The following is a 14996-nucleotide window of genomic DNA, read 5'->3' on the forward strand; positions in this document are numbered from 1 at the left end:
CCACTGATAATCGTTTTGTGCCGTCTGGACTGAACTAATCATAATTATAATACGAGCCTCGTAGTTATAATTAATAGTTAATAATAAGAACAGGATATCTGAGATCACTTTTGTAATCCTACAGAGGTGAGCTTTTTTTCGGCTTGCTCTAACTGTCGCCAATTCATCGGTACATAGATAACCGGCCTACTTGCTGCACTTCGCATTTTTTCATTTAGATCGATCGGTTCCGTTAATCTGTCGTTGGGCAGATTTTGTTCCTCTACGGCCCATATCCACTAAGTTGAGACCCAATACTGAAATGAGCAGGTTGCTCCCACAGCTGTTCATGGGCGTGCAGTGTGAGAGTGATGTCAAAACTTGCCAGCGCTACCGACGGGTTGCTTTGAGTGAAACGAAAATGTAACGACGTGAGATATTATAAGGCTCAATTGCCTAGTGGCGAACGAATGCTTTTTACATTGAGACATGGCACTGAAGTGCCGATCATCACGCGTACAATCTTCGGTGTTCATGTGTGGAGACATCGGTTATTCCTGCATTCGCAAGTACACCTTACCGAAATTTCGGAGAGGCCGAATAACGGCGTAATTTAACTTTGTGCTAATATTACAGACATAATCCTGCTACTAGTTCTCACAAATCAAATTCACTATCGCTACCGTTTGGGTTTCTCAGAAACACTTAACACTTCACAGTATTAAAGCCTTGGTTCATAGCAAAGCGTGTCCGCGCATTCAGTTTTTGTATCCTTGTCCTTAATTCTTGAAGCGTGTCAGGCAGGTTACATCTGTTACATCTTAGTGCTTCGGGTGTCGTGAGAGTCGCAGTCCAGAGAGAAAAACTCCAAGACAATGGTCGAAATTTGAAAAAAAAAAGCTGCCCGCAAGCTGTTGAAGAACACACAAAAAAATACTTTCAAAGCCGCCGCTGGCTTTAAATCACATCATAGTTTGAACAATGTTTGCTTATTTTTATTGCTAAGAGAATCGAACTCCTACATTCTGCATTTCTAATAAATCTCCCAGCTCTGAAATTTCTATTTTCAGGCCTTGGAAAGATTATTTTTTACAACAATTATTTTGTACCTAAGGTTTTAGACTATCCCACTATACATATGCATATAGATTTACTTCGTAGGCAAAAAGCCAACCAGCGTACACATAACCGATACATCTATTATGCCGAATCTCAATATGAAAAGTCCTTCGTCACAGAGCGTACTGGCAGGGGAAGGACGTCGCTGTCATGCACTGCAAGAATATTTATGCAGTTCTCCGCTGTTGATGCTAAAGATACTCGTAGCCAAGTATCAGGACAACATAAGGCGTCTGTTGTAGTTTTTGGAACGGAATGGCACCATATGCCGACACACAGCCATATTGTAGATCATTCAGATTGTATGCCTATATGCTCTTTCATTCATGTGTTACGTGAGTAATGTCACCTTTTACAAATGCTTTATTTGCCGTTTTGTTTTTAAACTCTACGTCACTTCATGTTTTAGATAGGTGCTTTTTTTCGCAACCCTCCCTAGGATTAAGCGATTGCATGTTTATCACGTAAGCGTTTTGACACGTAGAAACGATCATTTCGACCGGATGCCAAATGTTCCGTTGTTACTGTTTGACGACGGAAAAGTCCTGCAAGGCGACAGCTAAAACAACTAAAATTGTGTACGTGACCACAGAGACAAGCTTTCGATAGATGCGTTTAAGCACATAGTAAGCCACGAGAATGGCTTGGCGGGACCTCGGTCAAGACCGTAAAAGCAAGATTGAAATATGGATTACTGCCAGGGTCAACGATGCTTGTGTGTTGTGGAAAACTGCGAAGAAATAGCATACATAGCAAACAATTAAACACTTCACCGGAAGAATACAGGCTTCTTTATTGCATCGGTTTCCTTAATGGACCTAATTTCTGTTTTTTCATCAAAATGTTTTTCATACGAATTTCAGTTTTATTATAAAGTTGAAATCTGACTTGAGCTAGCAGGTAACAATTGGATGCGGTTATGGGTTCATATGCGTGATTTTCTTAATAATCAATTGTTATCATATTATTACAAAATACTCGCTCATTAAATATGCAGACCGCTGTTGTCCTAGCAATGATAAGCCCTCAAGAGGAGTCGAGCCGGCTTGCACGAGAGTGTAGTAGCTTTTCCGGGAACAGAAAATGTTTATCTTCTTTCCAGTCACCCTGCGAGTATATATTACCAGTTACTCTTACACATATTGTCATTTGTGTTTAGCAAAAATATAAGCGCAAATTAACGACATAGATTTTGTAGCCTGCTTTTTTTCTTGCAACCCTGTAAGGTACCACTATTCTATTTTTGAATAATGCGGCACTTGTTATATCTGTCCCGTCGAGCACATACAGTGACCGCTAAGAACGACCGCTAAATTGTCGAGATACGTTGCAGTGAGACAAACGTGGAGTAACCCGCGAAATTTCGAATGAGCTAAATTTAATCGTCGATATATTCAATATTTCGCCCACAACAATTCTTATCATAATAGTAAGAGAAGAAAAATAGCGTAATGACGAAGTAATTGCTCTTCTCTAGTAAAAATGAACAAAACGTAGTTATGTGCCATAGGGCTATTTTCGTCGCGTAGTCAACAAGAGGAAATGCTGCCATTACTCATCAATGTTCACTTATCGCCATTCCCTCCGTTTTCTAGCTCTTACATACTTCACGGCTGTCTCCGGTTTATTATAGATACACACACTAAGGAATTCGCCAGTTAAATAATGTTGTCTACGGGGTGGTGCAGATATAGCAAGTAATTCGTCTTACTTTTCTACGTTTTTCGTGGCAGTGGTACAGTTGTGGCGGAGGCTCTTTGCGATAGCGTAGAAAAGATGAAATGGTGGCGTAAAATAACTATTTTAAAGAATAAATAGAACTTAGTTGTTGGTCAGGTCATGGATGATAGGCACGGTAAGTTATCATTCATTCTATTCTTTTCAAGTCGATGGCCTATACAAGCATTTTAAAAACATCCATATGCCACGTTTTACAATCTGTAAGTAGAAAAATACACGCATATTATGAAGTAGGGTGCATCTGAAAATAGGCAGTTGAAATATACGCCGTGCAGTGTTTGCGGTCGACCGTTAACGTCAATCGTCATTGGTTTAGCGGCTGTTGCACCTTCGACTACGTCACTCGCTTCCACTGAAAGTACTATATATTAGTAAATACGTATTATCAAAAATGCGTTGAACCGTAAGTATTGACGGACGAGACGATTACAAAATTAAGATCTGGATAAGATTTGCCAGGAGAACTGATTGCGGGTAACTTGACAGCCATCCTTTTCTACACACCGCATCCCATCGCAAAATTGTTGCTAGACACTTGCTTGCTTATATAAACTATATAACTACACCTTTTTCGTAATTTTCTATCTGTCTAGTAAATTTCCGAATACTTAGATCGGACGCACCAGTATTTCATGTCCGGGAACTAGGTGGCCATCTCTTGCCAGATGTATGAGACGCTTCCCGGCGTATTAAGCAGGAACATTGGATAGTGCCATAGGTCCAACGAATTTAGAGGATCGTTCATTTCATAAACTTCCTTAAGCTCCTGTGCCTATCGATCTTGGCTCAGATGTGAAAATAGTTGTAGATTTCACATCAAACGTACCCGCATTCAGATGTACAAGTTTTGATTGAAGTATATAAAAAGCATAATGGCTTATTAGAGCCTTGACGGTTGATGCTGGTAAACGACTACCCGCTGAAACAAACAATATCCGCATCCAATTTTTAGCGATGCAGTATCCTACCTTAATTTTTGCCCTTTTGTAACTTACGTCTATCATTGAGCTTAAAAAGTAATCACTTTTTGCTTTAACTAATTCGTACTCGTTCTGACAATCAGCGCCTGTCTTTGAGATTTTCTCAAATGTAGATTCTATCTATAAATAAATAGGGACCTTTAAAGCTGAGATGTTAATGAGGATTCTTAATACCTTCACGATGTAATGACAGCTTTCTGTCTGCCGCACGTAAACGTAACGTATTCAGCTAATGCATATGCCACTATACCAACGCGGTCGTTGCATATTATCTCAGCATAGTCCATTGGCTTGCTCGTTGCACGCGTTGCAAACTCTGCCACGCTTGGCCTTTTTCTCACTCGATGCTTTGTAGGTCCTGGACCCTAGGAGTTCATTATGATTCTTCTAGGCAACAGAAATTCTAGCCAACATGGCCTGCTTACTGTCCTAGGAACGATCATAAGCCTCGGAATATACGGGCCCTTACTTCAGTCATTTTCTTAAGTATTATATTCCTTTGTTAAAGCTGCCGAGAACGACTACCGATACCGGGACCTTATGATTTAGCCTAATTTGACGGTGAAAAAAAGAGGCATGTCTACAATGACGTTAGAAACTGAAGCATTGCAGAGGTTTTCGAAGGTTGTCAATGACCATCTCAAGTTCGTGACCGTAGCCTTTCGTCCAAGTGCAAACAACGTCTTCGGTTCCTTTGAGGGAAAATGATCACAGAGTTTCCTGTTGTGTTTACGTGCACATCTACTCCCGTTTCCGACCTCAACTTTCGGGCTGAATCGTACCTGAAAAAAACTTCTAGTCACGGAAATACTTCACACCTTAACTATATGAGATGTCTTAGCTCAGCCGTCACCCCTTCGGTTGACCTCTACAAATTGTCAAACTATTGCATTAAGTCCATGTACATAGATGTGGCCTCGTTAAGTCGAAGTGGTTATCACTTCGACCTAGACCGTATAGAATAGAACAATGGCTATTCGACTTGGTAACGTTTTCGTTCGATCTACCTGGCTAGCTGTTACTGAATTTTATTGCCTGAACCTGTGGGAATAAAACCGTATTTGATTCAGGCTTGAGTAGAAAGCGCTGTTGTACCAGCTTTTTCCGTAGACCGTTTTCTAAATGTTTACCTGCGTTTTTTTTCTATGAAGCTCTGTATACTCGGCTGCTACACGTATTACTTATTACTTTTGCAACAATTCTAACTACTGCTACTCTTTCACAAAAGCAAATCGTCTCGTGAAGATGGACAGTTACTTAGTACAGTGAAGCTCTTATCCTTCGATAGCTTTTCCAGCGCTGTGAGTCCGTTTGACGATCAAAGCTCCCTGACTCGATCGACTATGACCAGATCGAAAGGTCATTACCGTGCTAATTGGAGTAAAGCTAATGCTTTACCAATTTAATACTAGCTAACGTTTATTATAATAGATGACTAATCAGCCTCTTTTTAACAAGCATTCAACATTTGTGTTTCACGCGTGTTCCGCTTGAAGCTCCGTAATCAATACATTCACCAGCGAATCGATCGATGCATGCTGAAATAAAGGCCGCGCCGCCTCGTAACTAGGGCCAACTTTGCTAGCGTTAGCTAAATTATAGGCAGAAACTCAAAGGCTCTGTACAAATAGTCTACGGCTGAATGCTCCATTATCGCTAACCGAACTTGCGACGAATGTCGCTGCATCATGAGCCACCTCCTACGTTTTCCCTCCCCATCGCAGCAATGCTAGTTTAGAACGTAAATCGATCTCAATAAGTGGAATGATCGTGGCCGATTGTCTTCTTATAAACGGCTCATTGTTGTAGAAGACATTGGATGTGGATGCAACCTTAGTTCTCGGCTGAAGAAGACACAGGGACTTAGGCTTATAGTGTGCCTCACTAGATCCACCACTAGGTCATGGGTGCCTGACAGCTATGACGGTCTCATAACGAACTGATATCCTTCCAATTTTCTAGTTAGTATGCGATAGCCACTGTACCTTCGTAGGGCGATCGCTTGTCAGAACGCAGATTCGTTTGGTTCAACCTGTCATAGGTTACATAGACAACGCGGTCCGTGCAGGGTAATTCAACGATAAAATGTGTTCGCGCTTACAAAGACATACTCATTCAAATGAAGGAAACCCTTGATCACACGGGATGAATGTTTTTGCTGGCTTCGCCTTGTTATCCATGAAGAGTGATGGCTCTTCGGTTTACGGCGCCAAAAAGCTTGGGTTACTGGTGCGTGCGGCCCAATACTTCGATATCGCCGGATGAATGGAAAAATCTTAATAAAGGCATTGTTTTGTGAGAAATTTCGAGAAGTCCACGAACGAAAGGATGAAACAATGCGATTCATGGGAATATAATCACAGCTTTTATACTGTCTACCTATAATTTAGTGAACATAACTAATTATCTGTGATATATATGGTTGTATGCTTCTGTATGGCAACAGTGTCCTATAATTTGACATACGAAACAGTGCTGATTTTTTTAAAATGTAAAATGGACGTTTTTATTTTACAGTTAGCCATTGTAATGACTGCAGTATATGCAAGCAGCAGTATTAATTAGAATAATACCAGCCGCAGGGAAAAGCAAAGATCAGTCGGAAGCCAAATATATAAGTGGTAACATGGGCGACATAGATGGAAGAAGAGAGTTCCAAATGGCAGGAGTTAACGGAGCTTCACATTGCTTGAATCGAAAAGAAAAGCTGATTTTTATTGATATAAATTGAAGATTTCTCACAGTCAAGAAAAGAATGGCTTATTACGATCACGTAGTGTAATATATGCCACTAACGAGCTCTAACGTTGTGGAGTTCGCCACCATGACTCTGTGAAGAATTCGGCTCATTGTTAGGCTTTCAGTCATTGGGCTCTTTTCAGATTCGAACACAGAGCGAAAGTCACGCTTACAGCTACGCGGGCTAACCCCATGGCCCGGTAATAAAATATCCCAATACGTGGGTGTATAATAGTACTCAAGTATTTAGCCATTAGTAAATGGCACGTCCCGAGACGCTATTCTTGGCTTTTAACCAGTGAATCATCTACCTTTTAGTAATCCCATCTTGTAGGCTTTTTGCACCTGATGACCTACTCTGAAAGATTGCAGTGGCACCGCTCTGATCCTTAATGCCATTGTTCGCTTTTCCTTCTGTCTCTGTTTTCAAGACCCCTGATCATCAAACGTTTGTTCTTCCACTTGTATATACGTATATACAAGTGCGTGTATATACAGTTAAATTTACGTGTCAAAAGATACACACCTCTCGGCGCTAGGATTCGAAATTGGATTCACTTTATAAGGGTACACTTGTTTTTTACGACGAAAACCAGCGGCCTATTTAAAACATCAATCATAGCTAAGCTTGTTATTTTGATCTTCGAGTAGTTTTTTTTTTTTGTCAAAACAGGCGTACGACCACTGTGTAGCATAGTCTTCTCTACTTTGATGGTACAGGATTCACTTCTCTGTGTGAAGTATACTTAACCTTATTAGCTGGTAAAAATGCTAGAAAGATGCTTCCGTTTTATGAAAAAAAAAGTATAGCAGGGTATCATTTTTAAATTACTATTATTTTCAGTGTATATATATTAAATATTTGAACTATCTTATCTAGCGTGCGCAAGGTTATCTTGTAATGCATTAAATTTTATCTGGACGTTGTCATGGAGCGTCGATTTCAGCCGTCTTGGATTGAAGACAGGCCAGACTTAAAATTAAATCCATGAAATTAATTAGGTGGTTGAAAAGGTATCAATTTGTTCGTTCTGAAATTGATCGCTCATGAGCTTCGTCGCACAAAGGTGAGCCGTGGGAGGCAGGACGAACTGGTGTAAGATTGGCAGCTTGATTCATTGCAATGGCCACTGATGGCAGGGATATTCGGTACGCTCGCATTTTGTTGGTCCTCCCTATTCTGCCGCAGCAGCATCTACAACTTTTCGAAGTTTCTCAGTTTGGTCAACTCGGCCATTTTGGTGTCGACCTCTACGCGCCATAGCAAGGAACCTTCGACAATTCGTCGAACAGAGTTTGTATGGAAGTATGCTTACACCTAGGATTAGGCAGTTGCATCTGGTGTTCTTCTAACGTGGTACACATGTCTATTACAATAGAAATGTAAAGCAAACACTTTACGAATCAACGAATGTCTCCCAAAGCCTGTTCGTAGCAGCTAGGGATTAAGCGATGTCTTTTTTCTTAGGTGTCAATTTTTTTTATATTCGCGAATGACCTCACACGAACAGGCCGGTTAGTCCTAGAAAGCGTTGAAGCGTCTAAGCGTGCCTTTGTATCGACCAGCGGTAACAGCGGTTGGTTTACTGGGCCGATAACGTTTGCTCCAATAACCTGCTCTGCTCGGGATTGGAGACCGATTCAAATGCTTCTATATATTTTAGCCCATTTGTAACTTTCTACTACTACATCATTGTTTTTTCTAGTAACTTAGAACTATGTATAAGAAGATTCTTATCATTTCTTTACATCGAGCTTAGATAAGTCGGTCGTTTGTGCAAAGCAAATTACCTTAGTCCAGCACATTTCATTAACTTCTGACGAGAGCCACTGAAAACCTGATATCAATTTCCAGTGAACTAAGAAAGGATATGCTTTAATAAAAAGAGCAGGTATTGTGTCAGAGTTAAATAAATGATCTTAAGAGTTTAAAAGGACTCCAACTTCTTCCAATTGCTCACCTATTAAATAGCTTGAGAAAATAATTGAATAGGGTACACTATTTGGCCATAAGAGCAATACTGAAACCTCATGCTCTAGCGGTGCTTTCTTATGGCTCTATTTGCTTTGGCTGCTAGGAACGTTTCTGTCAGAGGACTAGCAAAACAGGCGACGCAAGGCCATCAAAATTCAATTTCAAAACAGCATAGATCTCTTCATTGTTATGATTGCCACTGTTTAGTCTATGCTTGGGATAGCCTTCAACTGAAGCCTTCGGAGTCGCGCGTAAAGTCACGCATCGATATATATTAGGATAATTGTTCGTATCTATTTTTACTTATCTGAATCAGTCAAACTGGCCTCTACACCGGCTCGTTATGTATGGCGGTGTTTGAAAATATTACGGTGACGCAGAGCGTCCTGCATCCTCTGTTCCACAACGTCAGTGGTCCGAGCGAAAAAAGCTTTCGGAGCAAATGCGGACGTAACCCTGAGTCGCTCCTTTAGAAGTTACTACTCTGTTATCGTATCACCATTTTACGTAGGCTGTCACGTAGAGCTGAAGCAAAGCTAGATATTTTGTTGGCCGAGTTTGAAGCAGTATAGATTGGTTCGTATGGGTCAACATTGAAAATCGATAAAGCTCAACTAGAGTCTTATTCGATCTGCTGTTCTTAGAAATCTCGTTTGAACAAAACGCTTATCACCGTCGACAAGCACACAGAGCCCACTTCGAATTCCATAGAAGTTGATAAAATAAGAACTTTCAAACTAAATGCCAAATACATTCTATAGAAATTCACAAGCAAGATAAAAACACTTAAGCCTAGATGTACTTCGCGTGCAGTCTTAATTATGCAGGTAATAACCGTTATATTTAGTTTTCTAAACGGCTGATATCTGCCGGTCGATTTGATGATGCAAAAAAACCGTTGGAAAAAATTATCAAGCGCAGTGGACTGCAGGATGCTGATCTGATAATTAAGGATGCGCGCGAAAAAACAGAAGCCGTATGTATTAATTAGTTTTTCTCACCAGTTTCTATCATGCATACTCGACTATAGCTCCTCTGTCCTACTAAAGTGTCCTACTTAACAGACAAAGCCAAAAAAGAGGTATGTCGAAAAATCATTTTAACACTGTTCTCCACTCGTTCGACCGAGGCTGCTGTAGCTACCACGGTAGCACTACGTTGGCGTTACAATCCTCCATTGGTCTATCTATCTTATAGCTGCACATTATACCCGAGAACAGGCTCTGAGATTGTCCTACACTAGCAGGGATTTTCATTTAGCCAATGCGTTTCACGGATACTTGTCGCCCAGGAGTCTGATTAGGAGCGAGGAACGCTGGTGGACCCCTTTAGTGGCACTACAATGGCTAAAATCGATGCAGCTTGTATTCTAAATTTGTAAGTATGGCTGCGTATGCTAAAAAGCCAGAGTGTCTTGCTCCGACACAGTATCGCTATTTGTGCACCAATGATGTTTGTTACATTGTTGCAATTTTACTTTGTTGTAGGTATTCATATGAAAACAAATCTACTAGACAAACAGGATTCGATCAAGGATCTATAGTATCTAATTGAGGTAGACCCTATGTAGCATTAAACAACGTATGGCAAGATACGTCGTACCATTCTTGTCTAGTCTTCGTTTATTTAAACTCTTCAATTAATCTTTAATTGAATACCATTTTATTTCCGAAAATACATTTTTCTAACTATGATTCGATAGCCTATTATAGAAGAAATTCTGGTCTGCTAGAGAGAAACCACACATATAACATTCAGTTATGTTAAGTTGTTCGTTCACCAGTGCTTGTAGATATATTGTCACAGTTTGTTGTCAAATTAACCAGCTGTTGGTTGTAATTAACCAAAGTCTATCATTTTCTTAGTCAGATGTTTACTTGTTCACGAGTAAATAAGATCCCCTTTTTTTGTCGCTCTATATATTTCTAGCATGACTGTGATTTTCGTTCAGTATCATTTGATGCACTCCACTGTCGATCTGGACGACAACCACTATTTTAGCTTGTTCTTCACGGCGTTCAGCGAGGTGCCGGTCAGCTTCACGTCATTCTTTGTTGTCACATACATTCGTCGAAAGCCGATGTATTCGATAACGTATATCGCGATCGTTCCTGCCAGAATGTGAATAGGACGTCTTGGATTACGTGCCCTGTCTCCTATTTTGATTAGCGTGTAGATCCTAAGAGTGATATGGACGTTGAGGATTTATTTCAGGGCTCAGTACCTTCGGGCATAAAGGAACTGCATGGCCACTGTTGCTAGTCTGGTTACGTGCCATCTCTGTATGTTTCAAGTTTTACGTTTGGTATCACCGTTAGGTATTGCATCAGTTGGCTGGCTCCGAGCATGAAACAATGTATCTGTGCACGGTCTAGATTTCGAACCTAGATCTTTTTACCTGCTGTCTAAAATGACCTTTGATGAGATCTGCTATTGAAAAGCAATTCTTGAGCCAATTCTATTTTTTTTACTACTTATTTCTTTATTATTATTATACTAATTACAATTAATTGATACGCAGGGTAGGAAGGATCAGCTAATTATCAAAATTCTAAGAAATTAACCGTTCTACATTAAGTCTACTGGACTAAAGGAGTTGGACTCAGTTGGCTAATCATGGAAGACAAAGCTACCATGCGGTATTTTGGACGAAGTGTGTACCTCCGGGTCGTGATGATTTCGAATGCGGCGAGATGGATTTAGATCAATTTTGGCAAATTAGTTTGGTTTTATAAGAAAACGTTGCGTCGAAGACTTCGTGTCGAGGGGAACTGATTGTTGTATTCAGAAACACCAACAAAATAACAGTGTCTAATTAAAAATTGAAGGGTACACCTTCAGAAAAGATTTCAAGGGAAATCGTACATCGCAACTGGGTTAATGACTTGCATAGAAGAAGATTTACAAATTACAAATGTTAGATGCGGAAAGTCTTTCGCCGGCTTCAACTCTTCCATCTTACTGTTGCCTCTGTCAGGGTGTATATTTTAGATAGTTATACTATTCATTTTGAGTTATTTGACAAGACAGACTTCTATTTCAGTTTCCAGTAATCAGCTATGCGAACCTGCATGTGCCTACCTCATAAAAGCATATAGAATGTTATTTTAAAGCTTAAATTAGAAGAAAGCAATGTTTTTATACAAGAATTTATAATCGAGAGTTCTGTGTGTACAGTTACTATTGGAACGCGTATAACACCGGCATCGATTAGCAAATTATCTGAACAGCTGACGTGCGGTATGCTCTTTGTCCATATCAATGAAATGCACGTACGTGCTTCGATGTCCGACGTAGCCTACACCTCGTCGCGAACGAGCGCAGTTGTCGCGTTGCTTCTTCACACTCTTGTAAGTACCAATTTTTACCAGTAAATCGTAAAATATCAGGCAGTTGGACCTAAATTCACGTTCATTTTTTTCTTGTCCTGATTGCATATTGACTTAGTGCCTACTGAATCATATAATAAGTACATACTAAAAACAAAATAAAAATGCAGAGGAAGCGAAGACATAAATTACTTTTGCATTTAACTAGAACTAATGTGCTATTATAGGTTCAACGGTCATTAGTGATCTACGAATCGATTTTTTAGCTTTTCTTCCCAGAGAGTTATTTATTTATTAGGGAAAAAATTAATTGCGTAACCTAAGTATGCCCAAGACACAAGGCTCAGTGGACTATTGTAGCCCGTTATTTTAAGAAGCAACACATTCACTTTGCTAATTGTGGCCTATTTAGTGTGGACCCTTGTGCTATAAAAAGGCATTGTACTGTATTTGTTGTTTAGGGCGAAAGAACTTATTCATGGTTACCATATTTCGCTCTGTGTTATTGGTTCTTTTGTCCTTCCTGAAACCTTCCAAAGAAGCTTGCCGGACTCATTCCAGGAATCAGAGACTCTACTTTGGGTCGAAGGCCATAAATTGAAAGAGTAAGCCGTCTATTACCTTTACAGACAGTCATAACAAAGTTCCTTGCTAGGGCTAATTATAGACGTGATTTGACTACTAGAACCCATGCAATGACTGACCATCCTAAAACTTTAACCTTTTGTTGATAATCCTTTTAGCGCTTTCCGAGTTACCTGCGCCACCTATTACGGTTCTAGCCATTAGTTCCAATTTATTTAAGCAGATTAAATAAACGAGGCAGCTGCTACGACAGTTGAGCCGATAGACCAACCGGAGATTGTGAATAGCCGAGCAATTAATAAAACTATTATATAGTCAAGCTATCTCTCAAATATTACTGTCGTCTTACAAACTACCTGTATTAACAAAACGTTTTTTATTTACCCAATTTGATGATGTGCCGCGGGGCCGCGATAGATTTTTAGAAAATTACCATCGAAATTACAATCTACCACAAAACAATAACACTCGAGAGTACTTGTTGCTTATATTACTTAAGTAGAAAAGCCTTACTTTTACAGACCAAAACGACTGTGTAACTGGTCGAGGGTTTCTTGATTTTCCAGGAAAATTGAAAAACTAGCACGGCTGATTAACTAGGATGTTATTTAATGATGTTTGTGGATACCACTGGTACATTTAGACAATAAATAACAAATAAACGTTGTGTATTTATTCCTACACGTCTTCAAGGCTAACATTAAGTCACAAATCTCTTATCGTTTACTCCGGTTTGTAAAGAATGTGATTCCACAAATGATATGAAAACTATCTGAAACTGAGTAGTCCTAACGTATTGGCCGTAGGCAAAGGAACCTGCTGACGCGTGTGGTCATTGAATTATAGCAACGGCGTAAAGTGCAGGACGTGCGAATAGACCTCATGCTACATCGGTCGTTTGGGAATAGTAGTGAACCTGTTTAAAAGAAACACCTACTTACTTGTCCACGGTTTAGCTATCTGGCTGAAAACGAGTATCGTTTGTAATAGAACTATCAATTGAATCGATGTACAATAATAGTCATATTTAGGGCTCAGATGGCGAAAGATTAAATAGTTTACATAAGGAAAACGTTTTATCAAGAAGAGCAAGATATAAAAGCAAGAAAAACAAAAAAAAAAAAAAGGGAATATTCAGAACATACCTTTTCGTATGCGATCAAGTATGAGTGACGAAGTCACAACCACTACACTCAACGTCCGGTATCCCTATGTACCAGTATAGCTTCTTTCTGCTAGAAAAATTTAACATTCAGTAGACTTCACTTAAGTTTCTATCCAAACATTGCAGAGATAGCCGTATTAGCGAAGAAAGCCCATCAGTGTACAAGAAGCATCCTGAATTTTAGCTAACATTCTTTATAAATTTAGGAACATCTTTATATGTTCGTATGTATAATAAGTTGTCTCTAAGAATTGTCTACATATTATTAATATATCAAACATAATACTTATAAGCATGTTTGGTACGGCCTTCTCTCTGAGCAGCGTCTAGTCACCTTCCGTACTCAAACGGCTAATTAGGGATACGGAACTGAGGTTCAGAAAAGGCGCCATAGCTGCTTTGCTGAACGTTTACTATATTCCGAAAATGCAAGGTAACAAAGGCAGGAGTCAAAGAGTGCCGTGGGGTGCCACTAGAAACTTCACTGTTGTGACAACTTAACTTAAAATTCAGTGTGGAGTGTAGGTCATTTTCGGCGATAACTAGCGATTACTGAAGTAATATACTGACGCTCTGTTTAACGAAGAGCACACCATATATTAGTGATCTGGTCTTGAGCTCTTAATCATGCGTCGCTGAAAACGTACGCCGCTCTATAGGGTAAGCAGCCTTTCTGTCAATTAGTTATTTATTAGTCATTTTTATCGGCAAAACTGTTTGGCAAAGAGTGACCGCCTATTTTCTAGCTCTTCACGTCAGGTGCTTGCAAGCCCACCGCAGCAATGCTAGCCTAAAGAGCAATCGTCTACTTTAAAACCGACTCGGATGATCAGCTGTTGAATGAGGCTGTTGTCGTGAGCGCAAAGAAGAATCGAGCGTTATTATCGTACTATTAGTTTTCAGGAGCTTCTCAGCATTGTAACGTCGCACAAAGAGAACCTTTTAAATGAACTCCTAGGGACTTCAACTGCGACCTAATCGTACTTGATCGTAATTCATGCTTGCGTGTATTCCAGTCACGAATGGCTTTTACAATGCGACATTGACGTTAGCCTACTGCTTAGGTGTGGCATTGCTGCAAGACATTTGTTGCCCTTAACCTTGACAACATCTGAGCTCTCTTCTCAGCGCAATCGTCCGGGGTGTATTTGCGAGACTTTAATCAATAAAACCACAATTTTCCTAAAGTATACGGCCGTTAGAGGGAAGGCATGGCTCAATCTCTACCGTCAGCCGTAGAGAGATGTTGGTAACACTTGCGATGGATATCGGGGACATCTGCTACTATAAGGTATTCGTCGAAAATGAAGCACTAAATACAGTTTGCCATCTTAAGTTCCTCAAGAGATTCATGAACCGTTGCCACCACATAACTTTCACCATAC

General features: G+C 40.0%; 2 long non-coding RNA genes across 5 annotated transcripts; one reads left to right on the top strand and one right to left on the bottom strand.

The window, feature by feature from the left end:
* Window positions 1–65: 65 nt before the first annotated feature.
* On the top strand, window positions 66–13108 carry LOC147751797 (uncharacterized). 4 transcript variants are annotated; one of them, XR_015315885.1, is made up of 4 exons: window positions 66–2953; window positions 11710–11882; window positions 12401–12466; window positions 13013–13108. It is a non-coding gene; the product is annotated as an uncharacterized LOC147751797 (long non-coding RNA). The 4 variants fall into 4 exon arrangements; XR_015315887.1 differs by having other exon boundaries at window positions 12404–12466; XR_015315884.1 differs by having other exon boundaries at window positions 12401–13108.
* LOC111272890 (uncharacterized) lies at window positions 1871–4589 on the bottom strand. The gene is made up of 3 exons (XR_002687773.2): window positions 3993–4589; window positions 3462–3757; window positions 1871–3190 (listed from the first exon to the last, which is right to left on the bottom strand). It is a non-coding gene; the product is annotated as an uncharacterized LOC111272890 (long non-coding RNA).
* Window positions 13109–14996: the final 1888 nt, after the last annotated feature.

This window comes from Varroa jacobsoni, unplaced genomic scaffold (assembly GCF_002532875.2).
Source record: "Varroa jacobsoni isolate VJ856 unplaced genomic scaffold, vjacob_1.0 contig03682, whole genome shotgun sequence".
NCBI classification, from domain to species: domain Eukaryota; kingdom Metazoa; phylum Arthropoda; class Arachnida; order Mesostigmata; family Varroidae; genus Varroa; species Varroa jacobsoni.